The sequence below is a fragment of the Phodopus roborovskii genome, unplaced genomic scaffold (genome assembly GCF_943737965.1).
Source record: "Phodopus roborovskii unplaced genomic scaffold, PHOROB, whole genome shotgun sequence".
NCBI classification, from domain to species: Eukaryota; Metazoa; Chordata; class Mammalia; order Rodentia; family Cricetidae; genus Phodopus; species Phodopus roborovskii.
Genome location: NW_026126470.1, coordinates 22,437,413 through 22,454,072, shown reverse-complemented (window position 1 = coordinate 22,454,072; position 16,660 = coordinate 22,437,413).

The following is a 16,660-nucleotide window of genomic DNA, read 5'->3' as shown; positions in this document are numbered from 1 at the left end:
TTTGGAACTGAAGTTCTACACCCCCAGGTCCCAGCACATTCTGGACACATCTGGGACCTTGCTTTTGCTGTTATAGAATTATAACTTTTCTATAGTTGTGTCAGTCTCAAGCAGTTACTTTTCTTGCTACTTAGTGGGTCTGCTTAAAGAAACGTAGACGTATTTTAATTTTATGTGTATGCATATTTTGCCTGCATGTATTTTTCTTCAAGTTCCCCTTTCTCTTCCAGTTTCCCTGTGCTTTGAGGTACTGGCCTTTTTCAGAAAATCTCTAGCATGCTGTATTTGCTTCAGTCTCTCAACTCCCTGCCCCCACCTCTTCTGCTAGTTGTTTGTGTACTTGTTGGTAATGAGTAGGGAAAGATTAGCTTCTACTCAGCAAATGTCTGCGAGCGTGGGTCAGCGCCCAGCGAATTCTCTGATGTCTTACGCAATTTAGTGCTTCATTCTCTTCAGGGTTCCAGGTACAAAACTGGGTTGCTGTTCCTTCCACAGCCCCAGAAAACTGCCTCTGAAATCAGTCTCGGCCACGCTAGCACACTCATACTTCCTCATTGCTTACCTTCCACTCCAGATACACCCAGTCTTACTCATGCGCCAAGAATTTTTGGAATGACTGGAACAATCCCATCTATGACAAAGAGGTCAACAAGTAGAAGCCTAGGAGAGTTGGGCATCAGAGAAGACCCAACCATATCTGGGTTGTGTGCACTGTTACAGTGGGATTATGGTTGGAGAACTAGAGTGTTGGGGATGCCTGCTCTGGTAGGTCTCTTGATTTAGATGGTGGAAATGTAAATGACCATTTTATGTTTATTTAGCAATGTTGCACTGTATTCTGTGGTATTTCATCTATGCCTACCATCCTTAAAAATAGACGAGAGGTACACACACTGGTGGGGAAACTGAGGCTTGGATCAAGTAGTTTTGCCTAGGCATGCAGTAGAGCCCAGAGCTCTTCAAAGAAGGCATTAAAGTACCTTGTGATGTTCAGAGCTTTTGATTAGAACTGCAGGAAGGTATTGCAGGAAACCCAGTCTGTTACTAGAATGCTGGGACTTTGTGGCTGTAGCAGCAAAAAGGATTCTGAGGAGTTGAGGCTCAAAGCAAGGACTCCTGAAGCTAGACAGTGGCGGGCAGAAGTAACAGTCCAAAGAAACCCCTTGAGTGTGATTCAACGCCACAGAGCATTGGAGCCACAGGGTCAGCCAGGGTTTAAGAGCAGGGTTTTGTCTTAGCAGCATACTGAGCAGAATGCAGTGGGGCCATGGGGGAGGGGTGCCCTTCCATGGGAATACTGTGTCCTAGCAGGCAGGAGCATTCCCTTACTGTCCTTATTACTTTTTTCTTTATTTTCTTTTTGTGTAAATATCTTCTGAAATTACCCTCTGTGCTCTGCAAAAGAAAAAGGATCATCTCCTCTCTCTCTCTCTCTCTCTCTCTCTCTCTCTCTCTCTCTCTCTCTCTCTCTCTCTCACACACACACACACACACACGTATTCTAAGCCAACTTAAGAATCATGAAATTTATTTGTAGTGAAAAAGGTGCTTGACAAAATGTTCAGGAAAACTATCAGAACAGGTAGACATTAATTATAATAATACAACTGTCTATACATAGTTTACAAGTGAAAAATGGCATAGGAATTCAAACATTAGCTTTCTGTAAATCAAATGATTAACTATAACAAAGCAGCAGGGAGAGTTTTGAATTAACTTTAAGACAGCATTCATGCGGTACTTTATCATCTTACAATAGTCTGGGTCTCCAGGAAGCCCCACACCACCCTGTAAAGCTTCATTCCATTCATTGAAGGAGGAGACAGAGACACAGCTTCGCTCTGTGGCTCAGCTGTTGAATTTGAACCTATACTTGGGGTTTCATTTCAAATGAGAATTTTCTAAATAAAATTTTTATGCCTTGTGAAGTAGTTCTCAGGAATCATTTATCATGTCGGTTTTTAATACTTTATCTTATTTTCTTGCATTTTCAAGATGGGGTTTTTCTGTATAGCCCTGTCTGGCCTGGAACTTGCTCTGTTGACCAGGCTGGCCTCAAACTCAAGAGATGCACCTGCCCCTGCCTACCGAGTGCTGGGGTTGAAGGCGTGCACCACCACTGCCTGGCTACTACTTACATCATTTAATACTTCATTTTAAAAATCATTCATTGTTGTCTCAATTATCCCTTATAATAAAGCACAATTTAAGACTTATGAATTTTAAATCAAAGCTGACTAAACAAGAAATGGTAACATGGGGGGGGGGAATCCAATTCCAAGTCTTATTAAGAGGTATTTCTTGATAATCCTTGACAACAATGGAGAATGGCAGCCCTACATTTTAACTACAGAGATCCTATAGAAATGTGCTTTACATATAGTATACATAGTATACTCAGCCTGTATTCTGGTTGAATCACCCAAAGTGATAATGAGCATAATTTTGAATTAAAAATGACACAAGTTTCATTTTCCATTAAAGATAAAAATAAGCATGTGGGCTTGAAGCTGAGATGTTTGGGATACTGATGATAAATCTTGTAAATGACAGTTATCTTAACACAGTGGAACATCCTAGTAACCAGCCTATGATTGGCACATTAAGAAATGATGGTCTGAAGTCTGCGCTCATCCAGCAGAGTGACTCATGGTGTGTCAGCCCTCCTACAGCAGCCGTTTGTTCCATGTGAATATGCCAGCAACAGGCATGGTATCCTGTTAATGCTAACATGTAGGAGTCAGTCAGATGCAAAAACCCCTATCACGATTAGCATTAACAGCATACAGCCTCCAGTGAGCCCGAAGCATCTAGAGGATGAGGCACATGTGACTTCAACCACAGGCTTCCCCTTCCTGGTCTGCACCGCCTGCAAAGAGAAAAAAAATGTTTGTGTGTGCACACACGCTTCTGAAGACCGAGTGACTGAATCTGTGCAGCTTCGAAAGGAGAGAGCTGGCTAAATGCTTACACACAATTTCTGGAGAGATTTGCAATGAGACGGCTAATTTTAAAATTACACTTTCAACTCTGTTTTGTAGGTGAGAATTTTTTGTACACGTGTCATCTTTAAAACAAAACCAGTGTCACAGTTCCAAATGCTGAAGTTCAGAGGGCATAGCTTCAATTCCAGTGTAGTGTTACGCTCTTCTATTAGTATCCTATGGGTCCCTGGACAATCCAAGAGGACAACCCAGATATTCAGAATAGCGCTTTATGACTTATGAAACTTAAGACTCAATGAGCCAAGCCCATTTTCATTCCATAATGAGTGGTTGAGGTTTTCTCATTATTTTTCAGGTAGTATGAATTAGACGATATACAGGTCTGCCCTAAAACTGTATCTGAAAATGTTCCTGTTGCTCTTTAGGGATTCCTTTGGGTAAAGCACAGGCCAGTGGCTTCAGTTTGATCTATGGAAAGGAAATGTGACCTAAAGAGCACAGACTCAAGGGACTTGTCTCCAGCAAAGAGTGGAGTAGAAACAGAAAAAGATGAATTTGCTGTTTCCTGTTAGAGTTGCATTGGACTCTCTCAGATAAAGTGACATTTCTCCCACAAGTTTCTGGTTTCAGTGTTAACTGTAGGCGAACCTAGAAGTTAGACCATCATTCAAGGCTGTGGTTCCCTTCAGGACCGCAGGGGAACCACCTTCTCTTTTATTTAATAATGAAACCAGCTAGATGTAAAAATGTGATTAAGTTCAAAAGAAATGCATCAAGTGAAAAATTCCCCAGTGAATAAATTTTGACAGGGCAGAATATCGTGGCTTGGAAATTTCCAAACCAAGGAAATATATCATACTTACTGATAGTATTTTTTTAAACTTTGCTGTTTTCTCAGATGAGTTGGTTTCATGATGAAAACCTTTGCATTACACAGTTTCAATCCAGGATTTATTCTTAATTTCTTTTTGTTTTTTTGAGGCAAGTATTTTCTGTAGCCTTGGAGCCTGTCCTGGGACTCACTCAGTAGACCAGGCTGACCTCGAACTCACAGAGATCCACCTGCCTCTGCCTCCCAAATGCTGGGATTAAAGGCGTGTGCCACCAACGCCCAGCTCCAGGATTTTATTTTACAGACTTTCAGCCAAAATAAGATTGTAATAATATAATACTTTTCCCTTCATAGTGCATTGGGCACAGTAAAGGCTATTAAATATATTAACATTCTATTGTTGTTCTACTTCAGGCAATAGTATTTGACCCACTAGAGAGAATACACACACACTTCTATTACATGACTAGCTTTGGTATTTGTAAGCCTTATTCTTTAGAGCTACCATCTGAATAAATGATATTTAATATAGGTAGCTAGGGCTGCCCTATATAACCCAGGCTGTCCTTGAACTCATGACCTTACACTTTAGTCTCCTAAATTCTGGGATTATAGCTGTACACCACCACATCTGGCATATTTTATCCGTAAAACAAATACAATGAAACCCGGGGTTCCATCTCCAAGTACCATATAGATTGGACTCTGGTACAGGCCTGTGATCCCAGGACTTGAGAGATGGACTCAAGAGGACCATTAGTTCAAGACTGATGTCAACTACTTTACACTTTGAGTCAGCTTGGGCTACACGAGCACCTGCCTCAACAAATAAAACATAACACGTGGAATTGCTGCTCCCTGTTACTGAAAACAACTCTTTTGACCTTGGGTAGAAATCTAGACCAATGATAAGAACTCTAGAACCATGGAGTTCAGTCAACACATTCCCTGAATAGCATAGTACTCTTTCTCTACAGTATGATCTAAACCTAAGGAACACTCCAGGAAATTTTAATTAGGCTTTTCTGCATGACCATTTTTTGAGGTATGAGGGGACCATAGGATTTCACAATCTTTCTAGTCTTACTTTATTGATTTGCCAGAGACGATGTTTTCAGGTAATCTATTCAGAGAACATGTTTGTAGGCATGGTCTTTTTTATTTTCAATAATTGCCTTGTGGTAAAACTATATACAAAATTTGCTATTGTAACTAGTTTTAAGTTTCTGATTGAGTTCCAACCCTTTTGTAAATGCTCTGCATCCATCCCCCCTGTTCTTCTCAAACAGCCCCTTTTATCTTGTGAGGCTCTTATTTTATACAAAAATCATGAGTTCTATGCCAGGTATGGTGGTACACACCCTTAATCTCAGCACTCGGGAGACACAGGCAGGCAGATGTCTGGGAGTTCCAGGGAACCCTGGTTTAATATATATGTATGTATGCATGCATGTATGTGTGTATGTATGTATTCTTTTTTTTCTTTTTGCTGTTTATTCTCAGTACCAACCATTTAAAACTACCAAAGAAACTGCATGTTAAATTTTATTTATAGGAAGCCATTGTATTTCTTACCAAAGTCACTGTGGGACAGCCCTAGCTATCCACTGTGACGTTTACAAATATTTAGGAAGTGACTTCGATGTTCTGAAGTGCATGTACATCCACTTCTGTGGAAAGCCATGGTTGTGTATTGATAGAGCAACACAAACTTTAGTTCTAAAGTCACTAGGTGGAAACAAAGTCATGCTTTTGAAAATTAAAATGATTTAGTTCATATGTCTTCATCTAATTTCTCATGCTTTTATTCATTTATTTTTATTACCTTTTTATTACCTTTAAAAACATAACGATGAAGGTAGCATTTAGACTTGAATTCCATATGGATCTACTTACTAAAATCAGTTGCATATAATTGCATCTGTGGAGCATGTGGCTTCCCATTCAGAATGTATCCTGAACCTGAGTATTCTGAAGCTATGGTTCTGGCTTAGACCAGGGAAGTCAGAAGTAAAGGTTAATGCAGATGTTTTAAAAACTATTAAGGCCCAGGAACGCTCTGGGCTAGTCACAGTTAACTAGTTTCATGGTTGCCTTTTGACCTAAGATGAAAGTGGAAGATGAGTGAACATGATGCCCTAAGTACTTGCACCTCCAAAAGTTCTTCATCTGCCCTAGGGCCTGGTTTCCACACTCTGAGTCTCCAAGTGTGGGAGAGCTAGGTAGGGGGCTGGAAAGGCTTCAGCAACAAGTTCCTCAAGTGCAGCGAGGAAGGAGGGGTGGGTAGGGTTTAGGTCCTCAGTCAGCTTGCACACACTGGGCTAGTTAGCTCATCATGGTGCCAAGCACAGGCCAAGGAGAGAGGGCCCACATAGTGGCAGGTAGGTTTTAGTCGGAATAAAGAATGCCTTGCAGAAAAGTTAGTGTATATCTCACATAGTTTTACATTCAAGATAAAAGAATTACAAATCAAACTTTTGAGTGGTATTTCCAAGCTTTGGTTGTTCTCTGTATTTCAACTCTATGTATTTTAAACACCATTAGAACACTTCAATAATGCTTCATATGAACACCACCAATATTTTTTGTCTCAAGAAATATTTCAGTTTCTGCTGTTTAAAGTGTGTTCGTGTGAAGTCTGTTGCTTGTTCTCTCTAGAATGTTATTAGTCTCTATTGTATCTCAGTAACTGATTTTAAGGGTACGTATCCTCTGCTATCTGGGAATGGAATAGTGTTCTACTTCCTCTTGAGTCCATGAGTTTCATCGTTAGAAAGGCATGCGTGGTACAAGCTGCTTCTCACAGCTTCCAGAGTACAGTTGCATCTTCTAAAGGTAAAAAGGTGAAATGATTGCTTTATGGTAATAAACTGTATTCTGAACTCAGGGTAGATTAAGTAAGGTTACACTGCATTTTTTTTTTTTTTATTTTATTTTACAGTTAAGAGAAATCCCTCCATAAGCCATTGCTGTGGGGAATTATTAATTCTTTATATCATAATATTTTCTTTCATAAAACCCTTAATTCCTTCTCTACTCTTATTTCTAATTAAGAGGTCTTTATTGAAATTATCTAACATTTCTCAATTAAGAGTTCCTTACTAAAATTAGCTGCAAGGATATTAAATAGCATATATGTATGTATGTGTGTGTGTATATATATATATATATCTTTATGTATTTTGAGAATTTCCAATAAGATTGATATGCAAGCAAAAATATGGCATACTTTTGAACAGGTTCAAAAAAATGCCCATGTGCTACATTGGGATCACTATGGAAATATAAAACTGAGAGAACATTTAATTATAAATACAGAAAAGAGAAAAAATATTAGCCTTAGAAGATTCTGTCCTTCACATTTTACAACAAGAATATCTTTATAAAATGACCCGTGGAACTGAAGTAAGCTTCCTAATAGTTTTACTATGGGCTGTGATTAATATCTTCACTTATCAGATAAGGATATGGAAAAAAAAAAAAACCAGGATTTTTTTTCCCCCAGAGTTTGGGAGTGGAGTAAATAGCTAATGTTGAGTGGAGCTAGCCTGAGTCCAGCTTTCTCCGCACTGATGTGCATCACAGGGAGGGACCAAGTTCCTTACTTCAGTGACCTCACTGGCTTAGTGAAAGCCCAACACTCTGTGAAAATATTATGAAATACACACATTAAAAAACAAAACAAAACAAAAACAAAAAAAACAAAAACATGAGACAAGAAGGGGAGAGCTCATTGGTGAGATGTGAGCTGTGGCTTTATTCCTTATTTCGTATTTATACAAAGGCTTGCCATGTCCTGGGCAAACTTTGTAATGTCATAACTCCAGTAACGTTTCTTTTCACTTATACTTTCCTTTGAGAACCTTCTCTTTTTCTCCATCTTGGGAAAGAGATGCATGGAAGTTACTAATTCTATAATATATTGTCACTCTTTAAGGGCCATAATTTCATGAACTTCCTCTGCTGCTTGGGTTCACATATTAATTGTCAACAATTTTAGTAACATTCCCCACCGAAATTCATGTGTTACCTGTTAGGTATAGCCACACGTTTAAAACACCTCGATAAGCAACAGTTCATATTATTTTCTCTTCACATACACTATAGTGGCTCTAAGTATGCAAGAATTTAGGTAATAGGAATTATGTTTAACTTCTACAATAGAAGGACTTGCTTTTGTCTTGCTGAAAATTAGTTGTGTGAGATAAAGGTAGGTGACTCTGAACTACAAGACAAAGTCCATACCCTTTAGTGTATATACAGTATAGCATTTTGCCAATGTTTTAACAAACCAAATGAGGATCATAGTTTTTTCTCTCCAAGGTGTCACTATGAGACACCCCTCACTTAGGCAGTAAGCATATACACCCCACATACTTATGAGTGGACTTTCTCACCTTGCCTTTTTGCATGGTCTCAAGTAGGACCTTCTTAGATGACAGGCTCTACTTGCTTCTTGATCCTGCCTTTCCCCAGGTGGTCCATTCTGTCTTGACCCTCTATCAGAGCACTGGTCACATTGCACGAGACTTGGTGTCTCATGTCCACTATTAACCTGCTTTATGTATGAGGGCAGGAACTGGGTCTCGGTGCTTGGGACAGAGCGCTCAATCCAGAATAAACACCAGGCATTCTTTAAAGGCATTTCTCCCTGAACAGTGGGCTTAGATTGACACTGGAACATTTCAGTGGGGTTGGAATAATAGACACATTCTTGAATTAGTGAGGTAGAAGCTTGTGGTGTGGAAATATATTAATACATTTGTTGGCATTCCAGATGAGAGATGAACCCATTTAGAGGATTCTCTACTGAGATCCCAGACCAGAGAGTAGTCATTATAGAGTAAGGCTGGAGAATACCAATAGATGTCATCATCTGAACTGGTGAGTAAAAACTAAGTTTCATCTGTACTTTGAAAACCACACATGGATGCCATCATCATGAGGTTTTGTTGTATAGAATTATGTTATCCTTAGGGGACCTGTGTGAAAGCATTTAGGGGTAAGATGCCATGTCTGCACATAGATAAAGATATACAGATGTAGGGAGATAGGTAGTGTAACGAAATGTCTACCTGGAAGGTCTAGGCGTGTTCATCATCCTGTTAGGAATTTGAGTTTCATCCATGATGCCAGATCTTTGGCATTTGGCAAGCTCATTAACTTCTCTAAGCCTTAGCCTTTTCTTTAAAAATCAGACACTGGCAGAGCTTACTGAAAAACTCATTGTGCAGTTTAAGTGACACTAGTGTCAAGCTTCCAGTCAGGGCTCAAAGGTTATCAGCCACTGTGACATCATCAATTGAGCTGACATCAACTGTCTGAGAATCAATCTCATGCTAACATTGCCCCAGCTTCATTTTATATGGAGCTGGAGCTGGGGATAGAACCCTTGGTTCATGCTTTGTGGTCAAGCATTCTACCACTTGGAGACCTTTAACCCTGCCATTTTAAATGTACAAATGCAAATATATTTACCACTGGATAGCTGAATTCTTGTTCCAGCTGTAGGTGACATAAATCCTATATAAGACAAATTAAAATTTTTTTCTTGATCTCTGAAGTTATAAAGTACTTGCTAAAAGTTAAAAATGTTGCCCCAGAAAAAAGTTTTGTTTCTTTTTTTCCTCTATGTTTTATTAGTTTTTCTTTTGGTTAAGGAGATGAGATGAATGAATTTTCCAATTCTTAAAAACTTTAACACTTAGTAATTATTTTCACCAAGTCAAGAATTTTTAAGAGATCTCTCTGTGCCTATATCCCTTACAGCCTCAAACTGCATTTACATCTTGCTTTCCAAGGTGGTTTGTTGAGCTCACCCAGTTATACATAACAACAGCAAGCATTCTCGATAGCAGCAAGAATTCTTGACTGCCTGGGTACCAAGCACCGCTCTGACTGACTGGTTTACTCCTTACAACAATGGAAGGAACACTAGCCATGTGTACACAGGAGCATGAGCATGGGCAGCTGCTTTGGTTCACTTAATGTTGAACAGTAGGGGAGGAAGGACACTGTTGTGATATGCTCCTGGACAGCCTCTCATAGCAGTTCACACGCTCTTACCCACGTTTGGCCCATCCAATAAAAAAAAAAAAAAAAAAAAAAAAAAAAGGATTGTGTCTCTGGGTTAAGAAACCCAGCAAACAAAACTTTATATAGAATATCTGAAATGGCAGAAGTCCAATCCAAATGTCAGCTTCCAAGTTTCATTAAATTTGATATTCTTCACACAGTGTCTTACTTGTCTGTCTACACAGTTCCCTATTTGCCAGGGCTAGCATAAATAGTTACAATCTATGCTAAGCTACAGGTCTGTAAGGACACCAAGTTTCATTTTCTGGTGAATGTGCCATTGTGCTCAAGGGTGGTAATTTTAGGAATCGGGTGGTCTTTCACATGGCACAGAGTCTTGGGGTTGTAAGGATACTGATGGTTATGACATGGGCTAATTTGAAGGTAATGCTCCTTTGAGGTGGTTTTGTTAGAGGTGCTGGATACTCTAAGTTCAAAGACACTGCTGAGCAGGCCTTAAGGGTTTCATTGTAGGTAGGAATTATAGAGCAGTTATCAAATTAAAAGCATTTCTCTCCTTAAGAGTCTCAGTGAGAAGGGATTTTATGTGTGCATATGTTATGCTTCTCATCTGTAATGTATTTTTCTTACACATGTATTCTCATATACATGTATATGTATACACAGAAGTTGTAGCCAGTATATTGAGAATAAGAAGGGATTAAAAAGAGGGTTTTTGGAAGATTTATAATTTAAAACAAAATATTTCATGTTTCTCATTCTTCCCACTATCAGAAACATTTGCTGGCTTAGAGCCTTAAGACCCAGGAAAGGGCAAAGATGCATTCGATAATGGCTTCCAGTAGTGCCCACTAGAACCTTTCTTTGGACACAAAGGATGTGAATGAATGTACTAAGTCCAGCTGTGTCTTAGGAGCTACATACATTAGAGTCTGATGATCTCCGGCTTAAGAGATGTTAGCTACAGCTCAGTCCCAGCTGCTTATCTGTGCGGCACAGGACTGGTGCACATTGGTGGCTCTAAGGACACTGGCGGGTCTTAGGCCCAATGAGGGCTAATGCCCAAATAATAAAGCTATTAAAATCATTACCTTCAGCTAAGCAATAGCTCAGGGCTCAGGAAACAAAAGTCAAGACAGAGGTACTTAGTCACAGTGAAGAACCCACAAGCCACTCTTCATCAAGTTTAAAATAGGGACCATGTAAATGAACCACCCACGAGGGTCATGGCTGAGGGAGGACTACAGAAGCCTCTGACTTGCTGGTGTGAAGTGCAGAATGTGTGTGGAACTCCTCCCCCCCCTCCGCTTCATCTCTGGAAAAAAGCCTATATGCTTTCCATTAGAATCCAAAAGGTGAACAAAAATATGGGGCTTAAGGACTATTACTCTACCCTGAAAAAGACTTCCTTAAGTTGACCATTAAATCATGGTTGTAACACAGATAATGATGATAAAACCCTAGAGGCCAAAATCTGGGTCTTTTAAAATGGGCTTATTATTTAAAGGAATCATTCGTTGACATATGAGGGCAGACGTTACAGGTTTATCACAATGACACATGGGGAGTAAAAAAATGTCAGCATTCTTAGTACACTCTAATTAGTTTGCGTGTTTAAGGTTACCGAAGCTGGAATCATCAAATAGCTTATCAGTATCCTGTTAGCCTCTTTTTCCTCTTTCCATCCATGAGGGTGGTACCGTGCCTACCGGGATCATCTGGGACTCTGGCATCAAGCTTTGTGCCCTGGCACCGGAGAATGTGCTAAGAGCCATTCCAGAAAGAGAATGTGGCACTTAGGGATTTTATGAGAGGCAAAGATCAATAAATTATGTTTATTTTAGTACATGTCCAAGCTAAACCTACAGTAGTGTTTGGGCAAAGACCATTGCTACGCCTTGTGTCTCTTGGATGTGTCACCCAGGGTTGATATTTTTCTCTCAACCTGTGTGGTGTCAGGAAGCTAGGTCCTGTGGCCATGGCCAGCTGACCTACTCTGCAAGGAAACTCATTTCTTATAACCCCCTTGAGAGGAGCAGCCCTAGCAGCCAAAGTACTTAAAATGTGCTTTGGTCCCTTGGCAACAAGCTAGCATGAAACCCAGCCTGACTGCATGCTGCCTGTCTCCCAGCTGCCACACCACCCAGCCCACATTTGACACAACTGCAGACTCGACTCTAAGCAACCAGTGAGCTTACTAGAGAAAATTCAAGTTCGACTCCCCATTGTCAAAAACGAGATAATGCTAGCTACTCTGCCAAAACCCTGTCATTGTCAACACCCAAGAAGATGGCACACAGGGAGTTGCTCTGAAAATTAAATAGCATATATTACTGATCACTTACAAGCAATGAGCTACTTTACTACGTACACTTCTTTGAAAGATGTATCCCATGGTTATTGCACGTTTGGTTGTGCTGATAATTAGAATATACATTATGGTAAAGTTAGAGAAAAGAGGGGGTTCTTCTGAAGATGTAAGCTGAAGCAATACACAGTAACGTTTGCTTAGGAATACATGTATAGTGTGCACTTCCCCTTACCCACTTGGCACAAAATGTAAATTATGATCATCCTCAGGTGCCACTGGGCTCTTCAAATCACAGCTTGTCCTGGATCTGCTGTGTGACGTTGGAGAAGTAACTTCACCTGTCAGGTCCTCTGTGTCCCAGTTTTAATACAGCCGGGACCCTATTTTTGTCAGCTCTGGGATTTACAAAATGGGTTGTATTATCAATCACCCTAGTAACTCAGCTTTAGATGGTACAAAATCCAAAAGATCTGTTCCATTCTTGAAACCTGGGAAATACGCTCACAGGAGATTTCAGAGAGAGAGAGAGGAGAGAGGAGAGAGGAGAGAGAGAGAGAGAGAGAGAGAGAGAGAGAGAGAGAGAGAGAGAGAGAGAGAGAGAGAGAGAGAGAAAAGACAACTAAGGTGCCTCAAGAAACGCTTACCTCAGCGCAACAGAAGTAGGCACAGAAGAAGCCCAGTGGGTTGGCCGGGCTTCACTGGGCTGAAAACTATAGGAAAGGAACCTAACTTTATTTCTTTCGGATGGGTGATTTATTAGCGGAAGCCAATCCCTTCCGTCCCCGTCCCTCCACTAGACACACTAGCCGGCCTCGCCAAGCCGTCCCGGGCCATCTCCACCTCTGTCCCCAAGGGCACGGCACAGCTCCCCTCCATCAGGTTCCCTTCTTCTCCGCCGTCTACCGCGACCTCTGTCCGCCCAGGTCCCCGGCCACGGGCGCCCTGAACCCCGCCCGCCCGCCCGCCGGTCCCCCGCGTCCGACCCGCCGTACCTGCGCAGCTGTCCCCGGCCTCCGCTGCCCTCGCTCGGCTCGGCGTCCCCAGACGCCCGCCCGCGGCGGCCGCGCACAGGAAGCCCGCGCTGCGAACCGGCGACCCTTTTATAACCCGCTCGTGACTCATAACCGACCGGCGGCTGCAAAAGCCCCCGCCTCGCCCCCCTCCCGCCTGTTCTTGGAACCTACGGCTCGAAAAACTTTTTTTTTTTTCTTTTTAAAGGAAAAGTCGAAAAAAAGTCCAGCGCCGCCAGGACCGGGTGCTTCCCCTGCCCCTTCCTCGGGGTCACTGCGTGTTTTCTCTGACACGCTCCGCGTACTTTCCTGACCTGCTCCGCGGTGCCCTGTTCTAATAGGAAACACATTCAAATGACGGCCAGACGTGGCCCAGCCGGCTGGAGGGGAAGTTGCTAACTTTTGGCAGCAGGGTGGCAGGGCACGACTCCAGACCCAGGTGGAAGGCTTGTTTCCCCAGCTCTCATCGGGACAGGCTTAAGACTTCAGGGCATCCCGTCCTGGTTTGGGGCCTTCTTCCCTCGTGACCCTTCCAGACCCCAGATTGGGAACGTGCAACCGGTCTGAGACCTGCTAGGACCTGCATTATCCGAAGGCACACACTTTGATGTTCTTTAGTTTCTACCCCACCAATGGGTTACCTTCTTCCCTGCCTCCACCCGCACTCCCTCCCCGCCCTGGACTTTATTCCTTACCCTCTCACTCTCCTTCACTCTACCAAAGAAGGCATTTTCATAGAGCAGGCCACTTGATGGGTCAGTGGAAAGGAATAAAATTCATCCTAGCAAGGTTATACTGCAAGCGAGCACAAGTAAGGTCAGGAGCATCCATTCAACTTAGTCCAACTCAGTGGAAGAAGAAACAGGCTGGAGACAGCCAACATCACATGCATGTATTTAAAGATAAGGTGGGTCAATCTGCATGCCAGCACGACTGTCCAACACTCAGACCTTCCACCCCAAGGTCAGAAGACATGTTAGAATAGTTGATGTGTAATTGACATGAGAACCTAGGTTTCTAACCCCCCCCCCCTGCACCCCCCTCCCCCCGCCAGAATGAGTGCAGAGTTGGAAATTATATTAATTTACAGACTGCCCAGGCTGGTTAAGGAACTTGTGAGCATTCTAAGAACCTCTAATTTTAAGGCATAAAATTTCCCCCTTGTACATTTCAAAGAGTGACTATGTCAATTATAACTCATATTTATAAAGCATTTGACATAAATCAGGCCTTCCCCTAAAACTCCACATAGGGGTTTGCTCTTTCGGTCCTCGGGACATTCTGAGGAGAAAACGAGGCACTAAGAGATTGATAATTAGCTTGTGGACACTGAACAAGCTGAGAATAAAATCCAGCTCCAGCCCCGGAAGTCTAGCTCTACAGTCTAGTCTCTCTAGATCCCTGTAGCATCTGGGAACCTTGGAAGAACCAGGAGGCAGCATGCACAAGGGTCCTGCGTATGCAGCCAGCAAGACTGGACCACATTCAGGCAGGCCACACACACTCTGCTGGTTAGAGACACCTGTGAGGCCTGTTAAAAATTCCCATGTCTCCTGTGGGTTAGGCTAGGTGACCCCCCTTTCCATCCCTCAGGGAACAAGTTCCTATAAGTCTGTGTAACAGAGGCAGAGTTTGTATTTCTCAGCCCTCCATCTCTCAGAGAAAGAAGAGTCCTCAACTGCAATCTCCCTTCATCTCTGATTTAGTTCCTAATGGGACATCCCAGCTTAGTGGGCACAGAAATGTACTTCTGGGATCAAATCCACTTGGTTTCACACTAGTTCTGGATATGGAAACTGAGAGTTAATCTCTCTATGTCTCTGTATCCTTATCTGTAATGAGGATAATGGATGGTTATGAACAGACTGGTCTAATCAAACAGTTACTCTGTTTGAATGTGGGGACCAGTAAGTAGCTGGACAAGGGTAAATAAGGTCCTAACAGTGCATCTCAAAGCAGAGTGGGGTAGTGACCTTATAGGAGGAAGGGTTAGCAGGATTATTTCTCTCTCTTTCCTGTTCCTTCTCCTTCTCTACAAAGAGGATGCCACTCGTGTGACATGGTAATTGCTTATATGCCAGGGAGCAAGTCTCCTTCAGAAAGCACACATGCTGGACCCCAACCCTTGGGCTTTCTATCCCCCACAAACCAGGATTCTGTAATTTCAGTTGCCCAGTCTATAGATATTGTTATGCCAATGCTAGCTGACTAAGAAGGATGACTGTTGAACCCATCTTGACTAATACAGAATAACTGTTTCAAATGAAGCTGGGGAAAGTTATGGCCACCTACTTGCCGGGACACGTTTATCCCATGGATGTGGTTGTGGGCAGAACCTTCATCCATGTTAAAGGCCTAGTGTGTACTCCAAGAGAATGTCACCCTATTTGGAAATAAGGTCTGAGTGGTATAATTAGTTAAAATTAGATCCTTGGAGTAGGGTGTGCTCTGCATCCAGTACATCCAGCATCCTTGTGAAGAGAACTTGGCATGTACAGAAAGGCATAGAAGGAAGAGATGCTGTGTGTAAGCCCAGTAGACAGGCTTGCCTTGCAGACTCTCCCTCAATGGCTTTGAACTTGGATTTGTAGCTGTGAGAACAGGAATGTACTTGTGATGTGAGTCACATCCAATTCGTGGTCCTGGGTCCTAGTGACTCTAGCAAAGTGACAGTGGCTCAAAAGTGTGCCTGGCACTCATTTGGCTTTGGCTCGTCCCTTTCCTCATGACTCCTTAATGCCACTAGAAGCTTCCAAGATTAAAGTGTTGGGTCATTGATATTCCTTATTATGGGATGGGTAAACCTATTATAGATTATGGCAACTGGCCAACCATAAAACAGTGAAGAATTCTTGCTAGAAATATTCTAGAAAGTCCATGAAGTTCTGCAGAACTCATGATAATCATAGGGAACAATTAGAAGCCAGCCTCTTGTCTCCCCCTCAAAAAATAAATGGTGGAAAAAAAAAAAAAAACAATCTTTTAAGGTTAACCGAGTGCTGAAACTCAGGCCTGGTGATTACCAAACTCAACTTGCAACTCGGCTCCTTGGAAGGATATGAGAGGGACATTTCTCAGAGCCTATAACACATTTTAGACAGTGCGTGAAGAAACAGACCCGGGTGTCAGGCTTGGCCAGTTTATTTAATGAAGCCCAGGGTTTCAGCTCACTGTTAACTCGGTTGGACAATAACATGGATATTATTAATTATTCTGTGAACTTGTGGATGCTCCCTGTCCCCCAGGATGAAGCAGGCTGAATAGGCTTCCTCTGGACTCCGTCAGTGAAGCAACCATAATTAATGCCTGAAGCTAAAAATGTGGCCTTCATAAGATGTCCAGACTTAATGGTGTTCGTTTTATTTGTCATAAACAAAGCATTGTGTTTATTTTCCTATCATAATTTAGCGTTTCTTGCTTTCACTGTTTATAACATTTTGAATGGCCCAGTCTGAAGTCTACAGTTTTGTGCTTTCCACCCATATTTCCTTTGTAAATGGGTTACTGGTGTAGAGTGGTCTGTGAC